The following is a 16,078-nucleotide window of genomic DNA, read 5'->3' as shown; positions in this document are numbered from 1 at the left end:
AAATGAGTTCAATAGCACTTACATAGGGCAAATTTTGTCGCCGAGACATCAACGTGAGTTCACTCTAATGCTCCTCAAACCACTGTAGCACAGCTCTCGCTCCGAGACTAGGACAGTTATACTGCTGAAAGATGATACTGTCGTCGGGGTAGAGATCAAGCATGAAGGAATGCAGCTGGTTCGTTGCTGTCAGCGTATCGTCGGTTACTACCGTAGGTCCCATGAAAGCGCAGAAGAATGTCTCTCGTAGCATAATACTGCTTCCATGATTCTGCATCAGTGGAGATCTGCACGTTTAGAGCCGCCGTTCTCCTAGATGACGGCATTTGTGGAGACGACCAGCGACCTAGTGTAGCAAAAAGTTGATTCATCCGAAGAGCCGTCACTTTTACATTGGTCAACGGTTGAATCCCGTGAACACTGCGATCGTAACTGCCGATGTCATCTGGTCAACATGTGAACACGTAGGGGTGGTCTGCTGCGAAGCTCAGTGTCCAACAATGTGCGAAGAACGCTGGGCTCCGCAAAATTTGGGTGTGCACCAGCATTTTGCTCGTTCGGCAGAGATGCCGCAGATCACCATCTATCCTACTTTACAGAGCAGACAAGACTCCGAACCCCACATTCGGGGAAGAGTCGTTAACCTCCAACTATTTAGCGCCTATTGGTAGCTTCAATGGCCTTCTACCTCTGTCCGTGAATGCATCCGACCAGCTTTCGAGATATTCGTTTACAGACTCTGCGTAATAATAATCTTCCCTTTGTCAAAGTCGCTTATCTCAATAGATTTCCCCACTTGCAGCCCATATCTTCGCTAGGGTGATCCACCGTCCGTGTCCGCTCCGCTTACATACTTTTGTTACTGCGTCACGTGCCCGCAATGCCAGCAGGCACGATTCAAAGGCGCGGTGGGCCACAGTCGTCACTTTTTGGCATATATATAAAAGAACCAAGAAGGAACAATGAATGTGGTAGACCAAGAACGAAGTGCTGGAGCTAAAAAATGTGTAAGACAGGGATTGTAGTCTTTCGGCTCTGCTGTTTGATCTATATATCGAAGAAACAATGACGGAAATAAAAGTAAGGTTCAAGAGTTCAATTAAAATTAAAGGTGAAGAGATGTCAGTGACAAGATTCGCTGAAGACATCACTATCCTCACTGAAACTGCTGTATGTAATAAAGAGTCTAATTAGTACAGGAACTGGACTGAGAGCAAAGCGAAGTAATGCGAAAGTAATGAGAAGTAGCAGAGATGAGAACAACAAGAAGCTTTACATCAGAATTGGTGATAACGATATGGATGACGTTAATACAGCAAAATAACCGACGACGGACGGTGCAAGGTAGGCATAAAAAACAGACTAGCAATGGCAAAAAGAGTGTTCCTGGCCAAGAGAAGTCTACTGATATCAAATATAGGTCTTAATTAGAGGAAGAAAATTCTGAAAACGTCTGTTTGGAGCACGGCATCGTGTGGTAGTGAATCATGGACTATGACGAAAGTGAAACAGAAAATCATCGAAGAGTTTTAGGTGTGGTGCTGCAGAAGAATGTCGCAAATTAAGTGGTCTGATTAGGTAAGGGATGAGAGGGTTCTGCGCAGGATCGGAGACGAAAGGAATATATGGAAAAGAGTGACAAGAAAAAGGGACATACACTCCTGGAAATTGAAATAAGAACACCGTGAATTCATTGTCCCAGAAAGGGGAAACTTTATTGACACATTCCTGGGGTCAGATACATCACATGATCACACTGACAGAACCACAGGCACATAGACACAGGCAACAGAGCATGCACAATGTCGCCACTAGTACAGTGTATATCCACCTTTCGCAGCAATGCAGGCTGCTATTCTCCCATGGAGACGATCGTAGAGATGCTGGATGTAGTCCTGTGGAACGGCTTGCCATGCCATTTCCACCTGGCGCCTCAGTTGGACCAGAATTCGTGCTGGACGTGCAGACCGCGTGAGACGACGCTTCATCCAGTCCCAAACATGCTCAATGGGGAACAGATCCAGAGATCTTGCTGACAAGGGTATTTGACTTATACCTTCTAGAGCACGTTGGGTGGCACGGGATACATGCGGACGTGCATTGTCCTGTTGGAACAGCAAGTTCCCTTGCCGGTCTAGGAATGGTAGAACGATGGGTTCGATGACGGTTTGGATGTACCGTTCACTATTCAGTGTCCCCTCGACGATCACCAGTGGTGTACTGCCAGTGTAGGAGATCGCTCCCCACACCATGATGCCGGGTGTTGGCCCTGTGTGCCTCGGTCGTATGCAGTCCTGATTGTGGCGCTCACCTGCACGGCGCCAAACACGCATACGACCATCATTGGCACCAAGGCAGAAGCGACTCTCATCGCTGAAGACGACACGTCTCCATTCGTCCCTCTATTCACGCCTGTCGCGACACCACTGGAGGCGGGCTGCACGATGTTGGGGCGTGAGCGGAAGACCGCCTAACGGTGTGCGGGACCGTAGCCCAGCTTCATGGAGACGGTTGCGAATGATCCTCGCCGATACCCCAGGAGCAACAGTGTCCCTAATTTGCTGGGAAGTGGCGGTGCAGTCCCCTACGGCACTGCGTAGGATCCTACGGTCTTGGCGTGCATCCGTGCGTCGCTGCGGTCCGGTCCCAGGTCGACGGGCACGTGCACCTTCCGCCGACCACTGGCGACAACATCGATGTACTGTGGAGATTACCAATATTATCGCCTGCTGTCATTGCTCATGCATCCTCTTGCCTCCGAAGGCACACCCGCATATTGCGTGGCTCGCTACATGATACAACTTATCAAACATATTATCATGAATATTAGTACACAATACACCCCCCATTTTTTTACTTGTAGTCTGACTCGCCGCTCATCAGTATTTGTTGATCCAGTCCGTATCTTTATGATGTACTCGAGGATTCCTTGCCGACAATCGTCCTATGCGATCCATCACATGTTCTCGCTAAGAAGAAGCGCTACTATTTCAGCTGCTGAATCGGCGCAACCAGTCCACAAGTTGGGTTTATTGTATATTGATCTTTATATGAAACTATCACCAAAAATGTATATAGTTTTTTCTCAGAATTACTAGCCACTAATCAGATCTTTTTGGAACACTGCATTTTAATAAACACTTCATAACATTCCTACAACGACTTGTTATCATGTCCGTAGGTGAGACTAAAAGATCAGCTTGTACGTTTTTATGCCGTTCTAATATTCTTCCTTACGATATAGTTCAAACTTCGTAAACGCTCTTAATTCCCACCTATATTACCATTTTATTCTACATACACGTTTATCATTACTATCCTACCGCACTTATTTCCCATAAAATAAATTAATACAACACTTCTTACCAAGCTCTCCATCACGACTGTAACGAGACTGCATAACATCCGTCATTCTTGTCCAAACATCCGCTTCTCGTACGTCTCCCCTCAAATTTATGCTATAAAGTACCTCCAAATAATATTTTATATTCCACATTAATAAAATTCAAGAGGGGGAGTTGGAAAATAAGTTTCTCCTGTCGACTGTGGTCAGAGTTGTGTGTTAAAGGAAAAAAGAAAAATGAGACATTCAGTATAAAGCATATCTTTATTTTTCTACATAATTTCCAAGTATGCTGAGACATTTGTCATACCGGTTTATAAGCTTCAAAAAGGCTTCCAGAAAAAAATCTGGGCGTTGCATACGGAAGAAGCGTTGAACGGTTTGTTTGACGTCAGCATTGCTGCCAAAGCGCCTTCCGCTGAGAGTCTTCTTCAAAGCAGGAAACAGATGGAAGTCACTTGGTGCGAGATCCGGACTGTAAGGTGGATGATGTAGGCGCCCCCAACCAAGAGTTGCAAAATGGTTTTGCGATGCCGTCACCGTGTGTGGTCTCACATTGTCATCCATCAGCAGAACGCCAGATCTAAGAAGGCCAGGCCGCTTATTCTGAATTACATCTTTCAATTTCGATAGAGTGGCGTATTACCGCGCAGCATTGATGGTTGCATTCTCCAGAAAGTAAGGCAGCAAAACTCTTTTGGCGTCCCAGAAAACGGTGAGTAGCACTTTACCTGCAGACGGAGTGCTTTTGAACTTCTTTCGGACAGGTGATGACGGATGTTTCCACTCCATGGATGCGGCCTTCGATTCGGGCGTGTAATGGTGGATCTACGTTTCATCCTCCTTCGCAGTCCGAAGCAGAAGTTCATTGCCAGATTCATGGTAACGCACGTTGTTCCATGTTTGTCGGGGTCAGTTGGCGAGGCTCCCATCGTGCTGACACCTTCCTGTATCGAAGAATGTCGTGGAAGATCTTGTGAGCTCGCTCACGTCCGATTCCAAGTTCTGCCGCCACTCCATAGGTGCTCATACGCCGGTTCGCTTTAATCATGTCATCCACCTTCCTGACATTTGCATCTGTAGTGGCCGCGCGCGTCCGTCCAGGTCTCGGTATGTCCTGCACTTGCTGACGCCCATCACTGAATTGCTGGCACCATTTGCCTTGATATCACACATGACCCATACACCTCAACAAGGCGGTTATGAATTTCTGTGCCTGCTACTCCACATACCCATTCATAGCGAATAACAGCTCTCACTTCAACCTTTGAGCACAACTCCCAAACGCACCTTCTCTCCATAGCTCCGGGAAAAGACTGAGCAGCTGGCCTACGCTTTGCGCAGGCTCTGCGACAGCGTTATCTGCTGCGTCGCGGTCGACCTCTGCCCAATGGTGCATTGGTGTCTTGCACGTGCGCGTTCACCTGCAGTGTGTATCGTCTTTCGCCCATATCACACAACTCTGCCCACAGTCGACAGGGGAAAATCATTTTCCAACTTCCCCTCGTACATACTGAAGATGTGACTGGAGAAGTCCCAGACAGCGGTGAAATACCAAACTCACGGTCGCCCGCCATACGGGCTGAGAACCTGGAGTGATGATCTGAAGTGTCTTCGTTTTCATGGTTGTAGTATCACTGGTGTTGTTATCCCACTCCCACCTACTTCTTACACGATCTGAGTCCGGACATAGAATAACATTTATAGCATGTAACTACATTTTTTCCATCATTACAATAATTTATTCCTCGATTCCACTATAACTATGCTGTGTTCAAGTCCCAGGTCCATTTTGTAAATAACTTATGTTCAACTTATTCTTTATATGACAGTAAGGGAAATACAATGGAGGGAATAAAGCCGCCTTCCCACTCACACGTTCATTTTTATGGCCTAATGTATCTACAGACACGCCAAGACAAAAAAAAAAAAAGAAAGAAAGAAAAAGGAGAAAAAAAACATATCACGAGGGAACTATCCGAATGGAAAGGAAATCAGTTGATGTGATGCACATGTACAGAGAAACAAATGATAAAAATTTTGATTAAGCCAAGAGAAAAAAGCTTCACAAATTGAGCAAGTCAATTACGCTTAGGTCCATCTCTGCCCTTTATGCAAGCAGACTCGTCTTCCGCCTGGAAACTCACTGAACGGAGTACAATTGTCTTCAGTTACGGGTCCGAAATGGACCCCAATGTCCAGCGAAGATGTGACTGGAGAAGTCCCAGACAGCGGTGAAACACCAAACTCACGGTCGCCCGCCATACGGCCCGAGAACCTGCAGTGATGATCTGAAGTGTCTTCGTTTTCATATAGATAGAAGGAACCTTTTGGTTTTTCATCCGCGACACTCTTACACCATAGCGACTTGTCGACGATACTCTACCCCCCATTCTGTTGCCCTTCATGCCTTCATGGCAAGCCACCCTGGGCTTCCATTTCAGCAAGATAATGCCCGCCCCCAAACGGTGAGAGTTAAACTGCTTGTTTTCGTACTTGCCAAACCCTATCTTGGCCAGCAAATTCACTGGATCTCTGACCAATTGGGAAAATTTGGTGCTTTATGGGCTGGGTCACCCAACCAGCTCAGGATTTTGACATTCTAACGCACCAATGGGACAGGCTTCTGCACGATACCCTCAGGAGAACATCTAAGCCTATCAACCAATACCAAACAGAATTACTGCTTGCTTAAGAGCCAGAGGTGGACCAACGTGTTATTGACTTGCTCAGTTTGTGATGTTCATTCTCTTGAATAAATCAGTTTTTTTCTGGAATTATAACAATTTGTTCTTCCATATAAGTACCTCACACTTGCCGAGTTCCTCCCGATTCAGATAATTCCTTCGTGGCACGTGTTTTCTTGTTTTTCCTAATTTCCTTGTAGCGTCTCCATAAATAAATGTAACGGAAATCAGGTTAGTCTTCTGGATACGCTCTGCTTTACTTGCATCACATGCACTTGAGGACTTACGTTGCAAACTTATAATTGCAACATTTCCGATCCCGATGCACGTTCTGCAACATATTAATCAAAACAGCAGATGTATACTTAGTAATTAATGCTTGGTTTACTCCGACGGTCCACGCGTTTCAGTTTAAGAAAAATCAAAAACTTTATAAGTAATGATAAGGTGTGTTGTACAGTCGACTCAGCGTTTACAAAATACTCATCCGAACATACTTAATATTCTCTGTCATGTATGTACATGTAAGTTTAAGTATCAGATTAGTACATTTTACAAATTACACTACATATAACTTTAATACATTGCAGCAATTTTACAATGTTTTTCCTATCATAGTAGAATCTATTTTCCTTTGAATTTGCATTGATAACTCAGTGAATCTAGAATTTACGCCTTTTCTTCGTAATACGAAGTATTGTAATTTTCAGCATTTTGATTTTGTACACTCACTTTTTTCCTTGGCAACGGGCTCTAACATTTCCTTACATTTACACATCATATACTTTATTCCTTTTATTTATTTACTAATCCAGCGCCTCGATCACGTAAACTATATAGACAGTAGAGATTTTTCTTTGTTTTTACTTTATCAAATTTTTATATTGTTCACAAATTGCTACACCTTATAAACTTTTAAGGCCGTATAAGCATGATCTTTTCCGAATGTACTTCTGATCAAAAGGCGATTCTGGTAGCTGGAGTCTAAAGTGTTGTTAATCATGCCTTTTGCGTTCTTGCGGAGATATTGCCACAGCAACTTTAGCCCCTAACAAAAATTCCTTTCTGTCTCACCGAGAAATAAAGAGTAAAATACCAGTAAAAGTAAGAAGTAAAATACCAATTGTCATATATTTATCTTCAAATATTTTAATGCAACGAATAAGTTTCTTAAAAATTTTCATTCCATATTGCTCTCCCTTACTGGTTGAATTTCCAAAAACACTGAAACACGTATTATTTTATTTCTAACAGAGGAGTCACACACCAATTATCATAGATGTAGCCTTAAAATCAGTTGTAGTTCTTTAGTAATTATTTATTTGCAACAGAATTTCCAAAAATGCTGAAACAAAATTTTTTTTTGTTTTCTGTCTACAAAACCAAACACCAGTTTTCGTAGTTATAGCTTCAAAATTCCCTTCAAAGCGACATCCTTTCAAAAACTCTTTCATCCGCTGTTTAATTTCCTTAGGAGTGGAATTTGGGACAATCCTTTCCAAACGATTCCTACAGTATAAGATCCGCATCCTCTGCAAACTTCAAATTTCTATCCTTATCGGTTTGAGCGGGGCTATGATGAGTCAGTGAATCAGTTTCACCCCATTACGGGTTGAATTTCCGAATGAGTGAATCGCATATTTTTCATCTTTAACCGATAAGCCAAATACCATTTTGCAAAGCTTTGGCTTTAAAAATGCTTTTGCAATGAAATACTTTCGCAAAACGTTTCACCACCTCTTTCATTCCCTTAGGGACTGAAATTTCCAAAAACAGTGAAACACGTATTTTTTATTTCTAAGTAAAAACCGATATTTCAATTTTCAGAGACTTAGCTTAAAAATGTGTTCACAATAAAATATTTTCATATGAAATCTCGACCTCTATTTGAGTCCCTTAGTGGTTCAATTTCCAAAAAGCACTGAAACCTGAATTTTTTATTTGTAACCAAGTAGTCCGGTACCGATGTTCGTAAATGTACCTTTAAAAATACTTCAGTGGTTCTATAATAATGATATACACTCCTGGAAATTGAAATAAGAACACCGTGAATTCATTGTCCCAGGAAGGGGAAACTTTACTGACACATTCCTGGGGTCAGATACATCACATGATCACACTGACAGACCCACAGGCACATAGACACCGGCAACAGAGCATGCACAATGTCGGCACTAGTACAGTGTATATCCACCTTTCGCAGCAATGCAGGCTGCTATTCTCCCATGGAGACGATCGTAGAGATGCTTGATGTAGTCCTGTGGAACGGCTTGCCATGCCATTTCCACCTGGCGCCTCAGTTGGACCAGCGTTCGTGCTGGACGTGCAGACCGCGTGAGACGACGCTTCATCCAGTCCCAAACATGCTCAATGGGGGACAGATCCGGAGATCTTGCTGGCCAGGGTAGTTGACTTACACCTTCTAGAGCACGTTGGGTGGCACGGGATACATGCGGTCGTGCATTGTCCTGTTGGAACAGCAAGTTCCCTTGCCGGTCTAGGAATTGTAGAACGATGGGCTCGATGACGGTTTGGATGTACCGTGCACTATTCAGTGTCCCCTCGACGATCACTAGTGGTGTACGGCCAGTGTAGGAGATCGCTCCCCACACCATGATGCCGGGTGTTGGCCCTGTGTGCCTCGGTCGTATGCAGTCCTGATTGTGGCGCTCACCTGCACGGCGCCAAACACGCATACGACCATCATTGGCACCAAGGCAGAAGCGACTCTCATCGCTGAAGACGACACGTCTCCATTCGTCCCTCCATTCACGCCTGTCGCGACACCACTGGAGGCGGGCTGCACGATGTTGGGGCGTGAGCGGAAGACGGCCTAACGGTGTGCGGGACCGTAGCCCAGCTTCATGGAGACGGTTGCGAATGGTCCTCGCCGATACCCCAGGAGCAACAGTGTCCCTAATTTGCTGGGAAGTGGCGGTGCGATCCCCTACGGCACTGCGTAGGATCCTACGGTCTTGGCGTGCATCCGTGCGTCGCTGCGGTCCGGTCCCAGGTCGACGGGCACGTGCACCTTCCGCCGACCACTGGCGACAACATCGATGTACTGTGGAGACCTCACGCCCCACGTGTTGAGCAATTCGGCGGTACGTCCACCCGGCCTGCCGCATGCCCACTATACGCCCTCGCTCAAAGTCCGTCAACTGCACATACGGTTCACGCCCACGCTGTCGCGGCATGCTACCAGTGTTAAAGACTGCGATGGAGTTCCGTATGCCACGGCAAACTGGCTGACACTGACGGCGGCGGTGCACAAATGCTGCGCAGCTAGCGCCATTCGACGGCCAACACCGCGGTTCCTGGTGTGTCCGCTGTGCCGTGCGTGTGATCATTGCTTGTACAGCCCTCTCGCAGTGTCCTGTGCAAGTATGGTGGGTCTGACACACCGGTGTCAATGTGTTCTTTTTTCCATTTCCAGGAGTGTATTTGCAAAGTAAGCTTTTACCCACTATTTCACCCTCATAGTATTAAATTTCCAAAAATGCTGAAACACGTATTTGTTTCTGAACGAGAAACCTAATATCAGTTTTCCTAGGTCTAGCTTCGAAATTGCCTTAATAGCTACATAGAAAGCATTTATCTCCTATTTCACCCAAATAGGTTTGGAATTTCGAAAAATCCCTTTTTAAACGACGCCTACAGTATGAGCACACCGTCTCCAAATCTTAAGTCTTTATCCTTAGCGATTTGGGCTGGGCAGTAATGAGTCAGTCAATCAGTCAGTTAGGATATTGCCTTGTGTATACAGCGATTTCGTTCTGCACAGAACACACAATGACACACTGTTAAATATTGGTTAATGTATTATTACATCGTACGTTTTGACTACATATAATACGAAAAATACTGAGCTGTTACCCTGAAAACGTTGGTTTCCAGCCACGCCTCACGTTTCTTGATACTACACAATCAGACGTCTCGTAGAGGGTTACATTAGTACTTTGTAAACCTGAACTTTGATTGTAAACTCTGAGGTTCCGCTTTAAGACATTTGCACTCATCCAACACAAATTCTTCTGCTCGGTGTCTTAAATGAATGTACAGATTCACACTTTTTCATTCTGCACAATGTAGTAATTACACTTGTAGTTTTGGAACAGTAGTTTAAGTTTCAGAGACTTGTGGAGTGGTCCTAATTTCTTCTTACAGCAGAGAGAATAGTCTTTTATAACAAATTGTTTTAATGGTGGAACATTTAAGTGGATTACTGTCCAAAGGAAGATGGGGTGGCTCGGTCGTATCAGACGCTGGGAAACTCTTTCAGCTCGCAGTTTCTGGCTGTCTGTTGTAGGAACTGTCCCTTGGGAGAGTAGCGGCCCTGTTTCTCGGAGTTTGTCCTGTGTCAGTTACAGTCCCGCTGAGAAGACGAGTAGCAGTCACAGACAACGGAAAACTACCAGAGGCACGGCCCCTATCACCAGTGCACAGAGACAACCGGTTAGAGCATCATCAGCAAAGTTTTTATTTTCAGCGAACAAATCTTAATTCATCTTTTTGTAAATGAGTAGAAGCAAAGTTGGTTTGTATCACGAAAATAAGAACTATAAATACCTGAGTTATAACGGAAAGCTTCAACTATGACGAGACTTATTTCAAGATTTATGGGTTTGTCTAAAATGCTCACGTTCTGCTATTCAGTTAAGCAAATGTTACTTCCACTGTACATAGCGTGAATTAGCAAAATTGTGGACTTAGAGGTAAAGTTACCAGCACAAACTCTTACTGTAAAGTTTTTCTGAAAGTCGTTCATTGGAGAGAGTTGTTCATTATACAGTCTACTAGTGATGGAATAACTTTCGTTTAAAAATAAAAATGGAGGAGGTACGGGAAGTTTGGACTGACGAAACTTGACTTTTTATTGACATATAGACAAATAGAAGTATACGAACTTTCAATTGCTTATAAGAATAATTAATTACTTTCAAGATTACTTAAAGCTGGTGTTCCCATTTCCGGTTTCACCATTTCATTGCTATCTTTAGAAGTGATTCATTAATTCCAGTGAAACATTTTGAACATCATGAAGTCTTATAAAAATGTCAATCACATATTCACATTTTAAAAGAGATATGGATTGTTGTATACCTTGACGAGGCTGTTACCGAATAAATCACCTCGGAAGATGGCATTCAAATGGTGATAGACATAGTATGAATAATGAAACTTTTAAAGGGTCTAGGACATAATATGTAAAGTGAATTTTTGAATGCCCAAGAAGTAAAGTACCCAAGAAGAATCTCAGGAAAAGGAAGAGCAGGAACATAAACAAGATTTGCCCGGAAAGTGGAGCCAGATTACAACGTCACAAAAGAGCTCGCAGCAATTATTTGTTGATGTTACACAATACAAAGACAGTCACGACCTCTTCTCCAAACACGATGTGGATAACCAATGGATTCCAAATTACAATACAAAGAGTTCTCAAAACATAGAACTGAAGCGTGGACTGTGATATCATTGAAAATAAAATCAACTGTGTTCGTTTCAAAGGAACCACGAAAACATTTACCTTAAGCGACTTTCGGAAATGGCAAACAGCAGAAATTCGGAGTTTGTGACACGGACTGGAACCGCCGACCCTAGAATACGAGTCCATTGTCTTACCACTGCGCCAACTCGCTAGGTCAAACCTCTCAGATTATAATAAATGACAAATGGCCCACTGCAAGAGAACATCGAGTAAAAGATTGAGAAAAATACAAACGGAAAAGTGTGCATAGAAGTAAAATCAAAACGCTACTCACACACTTAGAACCATAGGTTCTACGAAAAACCACCCACAGGCATTATCGTGTAGGAACGCTGTTCCCAAATACAAAGCAGAGTGAATAAGTAATACTAATTAGAAATCAATATTTCAAGGAAGCACCAAAATAGCTTGAAATATACTAATGCGAAAATATATTCTGAATTATGGTGGTGAGAATGGGATAGAGTAACTGAATAATAGTATCTATGAAATGAACTAAATATCTTAATTTCTTTCAATATATACCTTAAGACTGAATTGTACAAATGACTAAACCGATTTCAACAACTGTTGATTAGTGGTCAGGTTTCTACTGGAAATACACTACTGGCCATTAAAATTGCTACACCACGAGGATGACGTGCTACAGACGCAAAATTTAACCGACAGGAACAAGATGCTGTGATACGCAAATGATTAGCTTTTCAGAGCGTTCACACAAGGTTGGCGCCGGTGGTGACACCTACAACGTGCTGACATGAGGAAAGTTTCCAACCGATTTCTCATACACAAACGGCAGTTGACCGGCGTTGCCTGGTGAAACGTTGCTTTGTTGCCTCGTGTATCACGAGAAATGCGTACCATCACGTTTCCGACTTTGATAAAGGTCGGATTGTAGCCTAACGAGATTGCGGTTTATCGTATCGCGACATTGCTGCTCGCGTTGGTCGAGATCCAATAACTGTTAGCAGAATATGAAATCGGTGGGTTCAGGAGGGTAATACGGAACGCCGTGCTGGACCCCAACGGCCTCGTATCACTAGCAGTCGAGATGTCAGGCATCTTATCCGCATGGCTGTAATGGATCGCACAGCCATGTCTCGATCCCTGAGTCAACAGATTGGGACATTGGCAAGACAACAGTCATCTGCACGAACAGTTGGACGACGTTTGCAGCAGCATGGACTATCAGCTCGGAGACCATGGCTGCGGTTACCCTTGACGCTGCATCACAGACAGGAGCGCCTGCGATGGTATACTCAACGACGAACCTGGGTTCACGTAATTTTTTCGGATGAATCCAGGTTCTCTTTAGAGCATCATGTTGGTCGCATCCGTGTTTGGCGACATCGCGGTGAATGCACATTGGAAGCGTGTATTCGTCATCGCCATACTGACGTATCACCCGGCATGATGGTATGGGGTGCCACTGATTACAAGACTCGGTCAACTCTTGTTCGCATTGACGGCACGTTGAACAGTGGACGTTACATTTCAGATGTGTTACGACCCGTTGCTCTACCCTTCATTCGACCCCTGCGAAACCCTACATTTCAGCAGGATAATGCACGACCGCGTGCTGCAGGTCCTGTACGGGCCTTTCTGGATACAGAAAATGATCGACTGCTGCCCTGGACAGCACATTCTCCTGGTATCTCACCAATTGAACAGGTCTGGTCAATGGTGGCCGAGCAACTGGCTCGTCACAATACGCCAGTCACTACTCTTGATGAACTGTGGTGTTGAAGCTGCATGGGCAGCTGTACCAGTACATGCCATCCAAGCTCTGTTTGACTCAATGCCCAGGCTTATCAAGGCCGTTATTACGGCCAGAGGTGGTTGTTCTGGGTGCTCATTTCTCAGGATCTATGCACCCAAATTTCGTGAAAATGTAGTCACATGTCAGTTCTAGTATAATATATTTGTCCAATGAATACCCGTTTAGCATCTGCATTTCTTCTTGGTGTAGAAATTTTAATTGCCAGTAGTGTAGAATTGATACTGAGTGTCTTAATCAAATAAACAATTAAAATGGTTTCATAAATAAAACATAGCCAATGAAATCAATCACACAAGCAATGGAAAAATCGCTACTAGTTTATAGAACAAATATCGATTCCTATACCTCAAAATAGAAGTGGTTTTCCATGTGAATTTGTGACTGTAACAACTCCTAGGATTCTTGCCCTTTTAAGTACAATCTTTCACAACCATCACTCAGATTGTTTGTTTTTTAATAAAGAGTAAACCTATATAATATAGTTTTATATGACGTAGAATTGCTTCAGCTGCATATTGCACACAACTATGTGTTTTAAACATTTACACGATGTGTCGAAAAACCACGGGTTATGCTACAAATGGGCATATTTATCTCTAAAACAGTCGGTACGTCTAACGAAGTGGTTCTGTGGATGAATTCAATCAATTATTATTATAATGTAGTAGTCTGTTTAGTGGCAGGTCCATGTAATCGTAAAGAGAATTTCTAATTCCACAGTTCCCTGTCTTCAGCTTCTTCCTTCACTCTGTTGTATCTCCTTCCATCTTTCATGTCGTCCAGATGTTGAATTCTTCTTCTTCCTCGTCCTGCGTTTCCTCTGAGTTTCCCTTCGATCACATCATGTATGAGTCCCTCGTGTCTAAGTACATGTCCAATCCAGTTGGCCTTTCTTTGAAGAACTGTACGCAGAATACTTCTCTCCTACGCTTCGCAGTACATCGTGATTTTTTATGCGATCTGTCCATTTGATCTTTTCCATTCTCCTCCAGCACCACATTTCAAAGCTAAGAATTTTTCCTCCTTGTTTCCCATGGTCCATGTCTCTGCTCCATACAGTGCAATGCTCCAAATGTAGCAATTTATCAGTTTTTTCCTCAATGCCAAACTCAACTTGCTGGTCAGGAGAGTCCTCTTCTTGTTGAAAGCAGCTTTGGCCATGGCGATTCTTGCTCGGATTTCCTTGGTGCAGTGGACAGTCTTTGTGTTAAAACTTCCCAGGTACTTGAACTGATTCACATTTTCTAGTTCCCGAACGTCAACAGTTATCTTCAAGTATTTCTCACATTTTGATGTGCGCATCACTTTTGATTTTTCGATGTTGATTTCCATGCCATATTTTCTTCCCGTTTCCACCAAATTGTTCATCATGTGTTGCAGGTGTCTCTGATTTTTGGCGAGCACTGCTAGGTCGCCTGCATACTTGATGGTGTTGATGAGACGTCCTCCTACTTTGATTTTTCCGCATCCTTTCAGCGCTTCTCTCGCCAGGATTTCTCCATACAGGTTGAAGAGACTTGGCGACAGACAACATCCTTGTCTCACTCCCCTTCCTATTTCCACACTGTTCGTTTCTCCATAGTTCAGTCGTACCTTTACCCTTTGTCCCAGGTACAAGTTCCTTATATGACTCCGATTTCTCCAGTTGATTCCTATTTCCTTAAGGACGTTCATCAATATATTCCAACTGACTCTCACGAAGGCCTTCTGCCAGTCTATAAAACAAGCGCAAACTTCTTCGTTAACCGCCAAAACTCTCTCTGACAATAACCTCATCATGCCAATGGCGTCTGTGGTCCCTTTTCCTTTCCTGAAGCCAAACTGGTCTTCTCCCATCACTTCTTCAATTTTGTTTTCCAGTCGTCTGTTTAGTATTCTTGCAATGACCTTCGCCACATGCGATATCAGACTAATTGTTCTATAATCACTACACATCTTGGCTTGCTTTTTCTTCTCAAGAGTAACCATTGTGACGTCTAATAAGTCTTCAGGCAATTCTCCAGTTTCATAGATTTTCTTTATGAGTTGTGTCAGAACTTTCAAACTTTCATTTCCGATTTCATTAAGCAAATCCACTGGTATGTCCTCATCCTTGTAGCTTTCCTACTCTTCATGTCCTTTATCGCCTTTTCTACTTCCCTTGTCAGTATAATGGGCCCTTTCTCATCTTCGCCAATCTTCTGGCTCTATGTCGATGTCATCTGGACGATGTTCTGTATCATATAATTTCCTTATGTATTCTTCCCATGTTTTTAGCACTTCTACTTGTTCAGTAACCACTTTACCTCTAGAATGTTCTATTCCGAACGTCCTTGCGCTTTTGTTCTCTCCTTCTCCCAATTCCTTTGTTTACTGGTACATGAGGTTGTACCTTTCACTTCTTTGTAGTTCTTCTATTTCGTCTCCCATTTCTTCTAAGTACTTTTCCTTCGCTTTGTCTGTTTTCCTCCTGAGGGCGTTGTTAAGTCTTCTGTATTCTTCTTCACTAACATTTTTACACTTCCTCCTTTCCTCCATCTTCTCAAGCAACTCATTGGTGATCCAGGGTTTTCTCTTTCTCTTTGTTTCCCTCCCAACTTCACTCTTCAGAGTATTTAACAAAACCGTTTTAACATTTTGCCACTGATCTTCCGAGCTTTAACTTGTATTTTTGTGTCTCACTTCGTTAAATATTTTCTCTAACGATTCTCTTACTGCCACGTTATTTTCTCTTAGCTTTTCCTAGTCCCATCTCAGTATTCTCCTCCCATACTGTCAGATCTTCTTCAGCCTTGTGCTGA

This window comes from Schistocerca serialis, chromosome 8 (assembly GCF_023864345.2).
Source record: "Schistocerca serialis cubense isolate TAMUIC-IGC-003099 chromosome 8, iqSchSeri2.2, whole genome shotgun sequence".
NCBI classification, from domain to species: Eukaryota; Metazoa; Arthropoda; class Insecta; order Orthoptera; family Acrididae; genus Schistocerca; species Schistocerca serialis.
The sequence above is the reverse complement of the archived record's forward strand: the minus strand, read 5'-3'. Positions refer to the sequence as shown.